The sequence below is a fragment of the Papaver somniferum genome, chromosome 1, assembly GCF_003573695.1.
Source record: "Papaver somniferum cultivar HN1 chromosome 1, ASM357369v1, whole genome shotgun sequence".
In the NCBI taxonomy this organism is placed as follows: domain Eukaryota; kingdom Viridiplantae; phylum Streptophyta; class Magnoliopsida; order Ranunculales; family Papaveraceae; genus Papaver; species Papaver somniferum.
Window position 1 is genome coordinate 140,394,968 of NC_039358.1, and position 11,284 is coordinate 140,406,251.

Below are 11,284 nucleotides of genomic sequence, written 5' to 3' on the forward strand. Positions count from 1 at the left end.
TGATTGTTGAACCAATATTCCTTGGTTTGAAAAATATTTATCATCTGAGCAAGTGTGCTCATGTGATGAATTGTTGAATATTTGTCGTCTGAGCATGTGTTGCTCGTTGATGGATTATTGGCAGCGTACCAAAAATATTAATTAGAATACTGGTCGTTGAACCGAGCATAATTAAAAATTGATTAAAATTAAGGGAATCTGGAATGATGATCCTTGGATTCAGAAACCCTAATTTGATCAATTGATGATCAATTCATGGTTCGTCAGAATTTCAACCATGGGACGAAGGAGGGAGCGACTACATGGGACCGTGGATCAACCATGTAGTGTCCATATGCTCACGTGAGCAAATACGAAGAACTCCTGAAGAGTTGACGATTTGTTGGTGAAAGAATGATTAAATGCTGGTTTAATCATTTATTCGAAAATGCTCGTCTGAGCCTTAGGTGAGAAAACCTAATTAATTATGACGAGGCGGGACCGACCATGGAGTCATGAAACCGGCCCTGGGTTGTCCCGTGACCGCCTGACGATCACTTCATGAAAATCCAAAGTGTTTGGGAGAGTTTTGGACCTAATACGAGCAATTGTGCAAATTAGGTCAAAACTGTGAAAATTGATGGGACCGGCTTCCGTGAGCCAAAGAGCCAATCTTGGTCGGTCAAGATAGCGTGCTCGTGTCCCCAAGGGTCCGCGTCTCAGTCCTGAGAATTTTGATATTTTCTGGCGTGCAATTGAGCATCCATTCGAGAAAATATGCCAAAATTAGGGTTTCGACGAAACTGAGGAAAACACCATGAGATGATGAAAAATAATTTAAAATAAGGAATGAGGAGGCGTGGGACCGCCGTGGTCAAGGCATGGTCGGCCGGTCGTGACCACGGTCCCGTGGTGTTCCTTAATTTTATAATATTTTGATGATTTTATGAAAAATTCATGAATTTTGAGAAATTTGATGAATTTTGGGAGTTTCCATGAATTGAAGGAGTTTTCATGAGTTCAAGGAAGCAAAAATATTAAAATAAAAACAAGGGCGTGTGGGACCGTGGAAGGCATGGCCGGCCGGCTAGGGCCCGGTCCCACGAGTTTCCCTAATTTTATAATGATTTTATGAAAAATTCATGAATTTTGAGAAATTTGATGAATTTAGGGAGTTTCCATGAATTGAAGGAGTTTTCATGAGTTCAAGGAAGCAAAAAATATTAAAATAATAAAAACAAGGGCGTGTGGGACCGTGGAAGGCATGGCCGGCCGGCTAGGGCCCGGTCCCACGAGTTTTCCTAATTTTTTAATATTTTTAGGTATTTTGATGATTTGAGGGAATTTTTCCTAATTTGAGAGAAATACCATGAAATCAAGGAAATGAAAAACTAATATAAAATAAAAATAAAACAAAGGGGCGTGTGGGACCGGCTAGGGCATGGCCGGCCGGCCAAGGCCCGGTCCCACAAGTTTTCATAATTTATTTATTTTATTATTATTTGATGATTTGTGCAAAAATACCATGAAATCAAGGAGTTTTTTCATGAAATTAGAGAAATAATAATAAAAATAATAAGGAACCGTGGGTGTGGGGCCGGTTGGGACCAAGGCATGGCGGTTGGCCAATGGTCACGCCCCACACTCCTTTCCTTAATTTTATATTATTTTTATGGATTTATGGAAGTACCATGAAACCGAGGAGTTTCCTCAAGACGAAGGAGATTTGATAAAATGAGAGAATTTTCATCAAATCATGGAAAATAAAAAAATGCATTAAAATATAAAACTGGCGGGATTGACCACGACACGGTCGGTCGGTCGTGTGTCCGTGCTCCCAGCACCCTGGTCAATATTTTTAATTATTTATTATTTTCTTCTCTATTTTGCATAGGTTCATCGTTTCGTTGTATTTTTGAAATACTCGTTCGTGCGGTGACTGTTAGTGTATCATCGTTGAATACACCTTCACCATTTGAATCGGGGCTTACTTAGAGGTAGCTCAGACGCCCGGTTGTTGATTATTTATTACTAATTGTGGAATTCAGTGGAGAATAATTCACAAAACTGAGTAATAAGATGTTTATTAATTATAGGATCAGCTGAGGATTCGACTACGAATTCATAATATAAAGTGAGCATTACCATTCCATGGGATCGTAGATTCGACCATAGAATCGGAGTAATTAAGATTTATCTATTACCATTTATGAGACCAGTTGTGGATTCGATCATGAAATCGGAGTAATGAGATAATATAGTTATTGCTATTCTATGAGATCAAGCGTGGATTCGATCATAATCAGAACAATTGTTATTGTCATTCCATGGGACCAGTCGTGGATTCGACCATGGAATAGGAGCAATTAGGAATAATTAACTTTGTGGCTCTATACTAACAGAGCAAGCTGTCTAGGAGCATTAATTATCCCGATATGAGCTTGTCGGTAAGTCATATCCTTTATATAGTCAGGGTAAACTCGTTGTTTGTTCCTGAAGACGTTATCGCTCTATACTAGCAGAGCAAGCTGTCTAGGAGCCGTCCATCTCGTGATGCTGTATAGAAATAATCACTGAAAGTATTCAGTATTCATGAGATATGCCGTTGTCCAGTCGCGAGACTACATATCTACATTGTACTCTGAGACAAAGTACTCTCTGTTGAGAATTCGATGAGAGACCCGTGTCTCGATACTCACGTCTGATTGCTGAATCAGAACTTCGTATAATTATGAGTTTACGAATTTAGCCTTTGTCGAAAATCCACCATCTACAATAAGACATCGACATAATCGTTTGAATCCTATTGTGAGTTATGTATGGGTATAAGGTGAAGATTTCATCCTAGGAAACAATGTTTTACATTTTTTTTAAGGAAGTAAATTCATGAACTTGTTTTGTGAATCGAAAGAGAAATCATCGGGCATTATTGGTATTGTTATTCATTGCATATCTTTTGAACTACCAATATGTGTGATCAGTATAACCGCTCATGACTTGTTTATGTTCTTGGTAAAACTATTCACAAAGGCCTGACTTTTGTATTGGTATGACTTGTATTAGTGAAACCGATCTTAAGTAATCACCTGAGATGGTATGATCGATATAATGTTATTGGTATGACCGACTCTGGGTAAAGGGGAACCGATCCTAGTACGAGGTGCAACCTATCACAAAGGGGAACCGATCCTTGTATGAGGAGCATCAAGTTTTTAGTAGAAAGGGGAACCGATCCTATGGACATGTGCAACACGTTTTTAGGAAAAGGGGAATCGATCCTATGGACATGTGCAGCAAGTAAAAGTTAGATACCATATATATGTGGGGAACCGATCCTAGTACCTAGTCAACCGAATTTTGGTAACTAGCGTGACTATGCAAAGTACTCACATGGAGGTAGAACCGTGAAACCCATGTTTGGTGATTGAGTGTTCTTGATCAATCACGTAGTTCTTGAAAGTCAGATGAACCAATTTTAAAATTGTTTGGAAGTGTGGCAAATCGGTTTCAAGATTGTAAGTAGAACTTACAAAGTAAGGATGTCGACATACTTTGAACATGTGTTGTAACGCTTATCTTTAATTTTTCAAAGTTATTCCTTAATAGCTAAAGGAAGAAAATCCCGGATCGAATAAAATAAATTGAGAATCTTTTATTTAAGATTTTAATTTTATTTTTGAAAAATGATAATTAGTTATGTGCATTTACTAATTGGAGATTTTCGGTCATTATTTGGACAAAGCATTTCCAGGAATTATGGAAACCGAATTTGGAATATATTGCATATCTTGAGAATATTTTCGGTTTTGGAAATTCCTTGGTGTCCAAACTTCCTTGGTCTATAAATATCAAAGTTTGCATTTCGAGCAAACTGATCCTCAGAAACAGCAAAACTACCTCAGTTGTGTTGTTACTGGTGAAGCCACCTATTCAGAGAGGAGAGTAACCTAATTAGAAGAAATCTCTTACGACATCTTAGTTTAAAGACTTCTTTGGGATTGAGAAGCTCTATTAGTAGCGTTGGTGGGAAACTAGATAATTGCGGTTTATCTTTTGTTTTCGATTGATTTGATTGACTAACGGTGGTTGAACTTTGATTGCACCTAGTTTTTTTAAGCTTGAGAATCTTCTCTTATGATATAAGATTCACTCAAACTAGATCGAAGTTTCGACAGGGATCTTTAGACTGTTTATAGATCTAAAGACGTCTTGTGATAATCCATTGTTAACAGACTCTGTTCTTTGCGTGATTAATCACAAGAGATTCAAGTTGATTGTGTGCAGGTGTTTATTGAATATCTAAGAAGATTTGAATACAAAGAAGACTTTGAAGATTTCTGATTTGAGTTCATAATCTTTGGTGTGCACAATACTTGTTTCGGTATAAGAGGATCCAACTATAATCGGTTTATCCTTGTGGTAGATTAGATTGATTAGTTGTGTAGATCGGCATCAATACGATTCTTTGTGATTAAAAGTATTGATTGCAAAATCTTAACAATTACTTTGGTAGTTGATGCAAGCATGATGCATCAAAAGTTCCTAAAACCCAGCATGCGACATCAAACAAAATCACAACTAATCAAGAAAAATCATAAATCGATTAAAACAAGTGCAAAAGTCATAAAGAATCAATTATAGTTACCAAGTGATTGTGAAATAGGGCTTCCTCCATCATCCCAGTGTTGGGGTTTAGCTCATCATGTCAAAAACACGCTCAAAATATTTAATCATGGCTCAAATAAGTGTTTTTATTGAAGAAGTGAATCTGTAACAGATATAATTGTTACAAAATCAACTATTACGAAAGCTGCCCTTACAAATAAATTCTAACAGGAATAGTTGTTGCAAAGTTGTTACAAAGGTATTGGATTTGAAAGATTAGGTAACGGTTTCTTGCTAAGTTGCGAAGTGTTCTACGACGTTGTTCTTCAGCAGCAGAAACGTGTTCTCTGCAAATCTTGATTTTCACCTCTGCAGCTTCACCAAGACCTCAGCTCGGTCCCCCAAAGTCTCGACTCCCTTCTATGAACTCCCAGCAACTTATATATAGCCAACAGAGCGATTTAATCTCCCCAAAACTTCTCGAAATCTCTTCTTTTCTTTTCTTGGCAGTTACGGAAATAATCTCTTCCCAAAATTGTTTCACGCGTTTCTGAGCTTTCCAACTTATCTCAAACTCTTCCTTAGATAGATATGTATCTTTGGGAAGAGTTTCTTGCCTTTAGTCTTCCTAGAATTCCAAAAATAAGTCATACAGAGACCCGTGCAAAACCTGACTTCTATTTCTTTTTCCGGCTATTCTAGCCAATTTGGGTTCAAACAAAAGACTTCACCAGGCCTGTTTAGGCCTAGGGAGTAAACCCAATCAATTTCATCCATTGAATCACTCTGGAAATCGATCGAATTCAATCCCCAATTCTGCCAGTTGCATGCATATTTTTCCCGCCAAAAACTATAAAACTTGATTCATCTCCTGCGGATTGTCTAGCCAATTCTGGGCAAAAATAAGACCATTACCAGGCCTGTTTAGCCAAGAGGGACAAACCCATTTGATTTCAGCCATTGAATCTCCCTAGAACACCTTCAATTCCTCAACCCTAATTTTGTTCTTATTTTCCCTCCAAAATTCAAATTTCAAATGAAGAAGATGACCTCCCCTTATCCAAAGTGAGAGTCCGTATAGTAATTTTCTCCCACGAGCGCAAAAACCACTTTTTTAGCCAATTTCGCCGCAAAAGCTTATTTCTCCAAAAATACCTACAGGGACATAAAAAGCCATAATAAATATAAAATCGAGCACTAATAATATATACAATTGAGATTATATAAGACACAAAAATGTGCCTATCAAATACCCCCAAACTTATTATTTGCTAGTCCTCGAGTAAATTAAATAAAATAAAATCCTAACTCACTGACGCAGGTATCGTCGATTGCATTTAGCGTATGCAATAAGCCTTTAAACCCCTAAGTGTCCCTAGTGGCGGAGTGTTGTCTCCGGGGGGATTACAAGAGGTATACCCACAAAACCTTTACTCCAGACCTTAGCTATCTACGCAGAACCTTGGAAGGCACTAAAGAATCTCCTTGGTTGGCATACTTATTGACTACAGGAAGAAGTACCCTGATGCGAAATTCCAATTGATGTACACGAGTTTGCACTCAAGCATACTAAAATTCATATAAAGTGACAGAGCTCTACTCAGATAGTCGCACTATGGACATCAATATACGAAGTCAAAACTAATCACATGGATAGATCAAGAAGATGGATATAGAGAAAAACATAGATGGTTTTGATGTTTACTAAGTGAACGGCGTTTCCCATATCTGTCTGAAGGCATCCGCCAACATGAACCTATCCTAATGGATTGAGATACTAGTCTGACTAATATCAACACACTGGCATATACACGGGAACCAGTAATCGATAATCCTAATTCTAGTTCGACACATCTGGCATATACAAGGGAACCAGTGGTCGACTTTATTCACTGAATTTTTTTTTCCAGCTTTTTCATTTCATTCATTATTTTTTTTGATCCGTTTGGTCTAATTGGTCTGGTCTTTTTTTCTTTTTCTTTGTAACTCAATCACTCTAATTCACCCTAGCATTGGTAACAACTTGAATCGTGGGCCCCACCTAATCACTTCTAGAAACATTGTTTAAAAAAAAAAAGTGAAAAGGACTCAACGAGATATGGTGAAACTATCATGTTATTTATAACACCTGAGCTCTGTGCTTTTATGAATAGACTCTTCTAGATGTTTCCATCTAATCAGATTGGTTCCTCAACTCCTACGATCAAAATGCTTCCATCCACTTAGATTAGTTAGTGCAATCCTCAATAGGCATAAATTTCTAAGCTCTGGAGTTTATTTATTCATACTGCAACTAAAAAGTTTCTCCCATACCCCCAAACTTAAATCTAACATTGTCCTCAATGTTCTAAAGATGAAACTAAAAGCATGAACAAGGAGAAACTGTTACCATTTGAAGCAAAAGAGATAAGGAAAGATATTACCGTGTCGCATGAATGTTGGGTTACCTCCCAAGAAGTGCTAAGTTTAAAGTCTTCATCCAGACTAAGAAAGGATTAGTCACCTCATAGAATCATAAAGTAATAGCCGAAATTTCTGTGGGTCATCAAAACCAAATAGAGCTATCACAAATAAAAGGAATCTGCAAACTGTCAAGAAAATAAACAAATAAAGCACACCCTTGTCTAGTTTCCTGTTTAAGACAACTACATCTAGCTGTGGTTCAGGTTCAGGTTCTATAACTGGGTCCAAATAAAATATTTTCATGGGTTGGAATTCCTCAAAGCTAAGATCCGGTTCAGGTATTAGAGTCTGAAGAAACTCAAGTAAAAATTTAAAAGCACATAATAATAACCTGAATAATTGAGGATCCTTAAAGTCAATCAGTTTTTACTCACACAATCGACCACGATGAAACTGGTGGTCAATCTTAAGCAAATGTATCGACCCTAATCTCTTAAAGTAATTAGGTTTAGTCTCAAAACTAAATAATTGACACATCTGAAATTTATACGTTCCCACAATTGGTTGAAAAATATTTGGTGGGAAAACAAAGTCGATCTTGGTATCATAGCCTGGTCTAACCTCATCAACCAGAGGATGGGTTTCTAACAACTGAACTTCCTTATGGACATCACTAGGTTCAGGAAAACGTGTATGAAGATAATCTTGCAAAATGGTTGAGGCACATATGTCAAGTCCGAAGTGAGGGACCTTTCTAAGAGTTAAGGCACATGGAGAATGATAATCACCCCCAAACTTAGAGTTTTGGGTATCTCTAGATAGACTAGCTACAATTTCCTTAATTTCTAGATCGTTGGAATCCTGAAAATAGTCAATTGCCTCTTCTAGGTTATACTCAAGTGACGCATCCTCACTCATATTTAATAACTATACGAGTTCATTTTCTTCGTCTAAGACCATTGTTTCTAAATCGCTAGACTCTAAAACGGTATTCTCAGAATAAACTCGTTCCTCTAAACCATTATCGACTTCGTAATCAAAAGGAAATACTACATCATCTAAAGAAGTGGTATCTCATAAAAGTGGTATCTCTAATCAAAAGGAAATACTACATCATCTGAATAGGTGAATAATCATTAAAATTACCGGGATCTGAACCAGAAATAACACTATCATCATAAGGTTCATTTGGAGTAACAAATTCCTGATCACTATGCCTACATATTTCAAATTCTTCATCAACACTATCTACATCATAATCATCATAATAACATGAAAATGGTTGAACCTCATCTAAACAAGTAGTGTTACCAATTTTATCCTCGTCATCTTGATTATGCAAATAACTATCCTCATTTTCAAGGGTACTATTGGAATCACTGTATTGGAAATTAAGATTATTTCGAGCAATTCTTTCGTTCGTCTCAGATATCAACTTGAAGGATTCCTCTATAGAAAGTTCTCTTTCGTCATAAACTAAGTTATTCATCTCAGCTAACTTACGTGTCGACTCCTCTAATTTCCTGAGGGACTCTTCTAAAGGAGAAATATAAGAATTTTGCTCGTATGACCGGTGCGTGTGTGGATAGTAATTGGGTTCATCAAGGTATGAGCCATAACCTTGAAAAGGCTGATGTTTGATGAGTGCTAAAAAGTACATATTTCTATATATTTTTCTTGGCAATTAACTCGTCTTTTGTGTTCTAATTCTCCATTTTAACCCATATTCTGTATTTTCATTGTTTTCAAGAATAAATACTTTTATTACTTAATTTTGCATTTTTAGGTACCAAATAAAGTCTAGATGAGTTGCGGAGCGAAAAGAGCAAAGAACCGGCAAAGACTCCCGCTAGGAGGAAGCGAAGATTGGTGTTTGCAAGAGCCGGATCAATTAGAAGTGGGCTTGAAGAGGAAGAATTGTTCTCAAAGAAGATATGGGCTTGGCATACCCAAGGCCCAAAACCCTTACCCAAATCCATTTCCAAGATCCATACCCATTTCCATGAGAGCCGTCAGATTGGATCACATCTGAATCCAATGGTCGCAGCATTGCCAGTACATCAAAGTCTGAAGCTCCTGTCTAACACTACAACACCTAACTCCATCTTGAGCCGTCAGTTTCGTTGTATCAGGCATCCGACGGTCGATACCAGCCTCTTCACTTGTAGCCATTAGATCAATCTATCATTTCCGCATCCCACGGCTGAGCTTCGCAAATCATCAAGATTGCTATCCCCGCCACAGACCCAAGCACCTAACACCTATACCCCGCACCAAACAACCCCTTCTCCTATTCTCCATCGAATCCATCTTCTCCTCCACTCCGCTGCAGAGAAAACCCATGTCCGCCATCACCATAACCACCACCTCAACCACCACCATCTCCTCTCAAATCAACCAAACACCATAACCCATCTCCACTACCATCATTACAACCTATCTAGCCACCTAATTTCCCATTTTTATACACGTTTTTCTGAAAACCCTAACGTGTGAAAAATTGGTAAATTAGGTGAGTTAGGAGAGCAATTGGAGGCGTGGGAAGCATCAGGAGAAGAATTGGAAGCATGGGTGAGAGTTATCATTCGTTTTCAGAGATTAGGTAAACCTAATTTCACTTTATTCGAAACCCTAGTTTTATGAATTGGGGATTTTTGGGGGTCGAGCTAGACACAAATTGGAGGTATGGGAAGCAAGAGAAGATGACAAGGAAGATTGGGTCGAAGCTATTGAGTGCTATCAGTGATTAGGTAAAACCTAATTTTAATTTTCACCAAACCCTAATTTCACTGTTTTGGGGTTTTTGATTGTTTGTATAAATAGATGATATGGGTGTGTGTTAGAACTCGTTCTTGGGATAGCCAAGTTAACCCCCAATTTGGGTCTGAGTAGGTTTAATTTTAATTTCAGTTTCAATTTCTATTTCAATTTCAATTACTCTTTCTGTTTACCATGTTTTAGTTCATCACTAGGAAGCAGATGAAGCCTCTATGCCACAGTGAAGTAAATGATTTAGTTTTGTTCTTGATGAGCTTGAATTAGAACCATGTATAATTGATTACTCAGTGATGATAGTAACCTGTGATTGGTGGTGCTGTAAGAAGACCACCAATGCTAGGGGTGAACAGGATTAACTAGGTGAGCAATTTTCTTTAGATATAGGATAGTTAGTCAATTAGTGATCAAGTCCATCTGTGATTGATGGTGCTGTAAGAAGACCATCAATGCTAGGGATGCATTAGTGAACTAGGTGAATTGCTTATCCTAGATGAAAGCCCAGAACACAAGGCAGGCCTGAACCTTCACCTTGTTTACTAAGGCCAAAAACAATACTTGCACTGGACATGATATACCTGAGGATTTAGGTGGATTCAATATCCTAGTTTTCCCCAATTCCCTGTTTAGGTTAGATTTTACTTAGAAAACAACAATAGCTCCCTCCAAGTCCCTGTGGACAAACCCTTTCTTCCCATCACTAGCTACAACTGACCCTGTGCACTTGCAGGTCAATTTGTAGGTTGTTTATAAAACCCACCAAGTTTTTGGCGCCGTTGCCGGGGACTTGGCTGCTGTTTTGTTGAAGTTTTTCTTGTATCTTAATTTGCTGTTTTTGCATAACTTGCTGTGCATCTTACTGTTTTGCATTGCATCTTAGGTTAACTGCATCTTAGTGTAACTTGCATTAGCATCTTGCATATTGCATATTAGTTTGCATCTTAGTTTGCATATCACTGCTGTATTGATCCCTCATTGCTTCTTTTTCAAGAGAAACTTACTTCTCTTTTTGAGCCAACAGGTGTTGCTGCTGCTGCTGCTTCCTGTTGCTGCTGCCAGCCTCTGCTGCTGTGCTGCTACTTTCTTCTTCTCCCTGCTGCTGCTGCTACTTCTTCCTGCTGCTGCTGGTGCTTGGGCCATTGCTACAGCCAGCCTCTGGTGCTGCTGTTGTTTTCCTTCTGCTATTGTTGAGTTGCTGGTCTGAGCTTGTTGCTGAGAGCCAAAGCCCAACTGGGCCTCTCCAACAAAAGTTTAGGAAGATCCAAAGCCCAACTGGGCTTGTGCAACTTAAGAAAAGGGATAAAAGCCCAACTGGGCTTCCCTCCAAAAAGGTAAGCCTAAACCCAAACCCAAATTTTTTGGGCTTGTAATTTTTTTTGGTTTGTATTGTTATTCTCTTTTGGGCTTGTGATTGTAATTATCTTTTTGGGCATGTAATAATTATTTTAATTTTATTTATTTTATTTATTTTATTTTATTTTTATTTGGGATTGTAATAATTTTAGTTTTTTTTTTTTTGTGG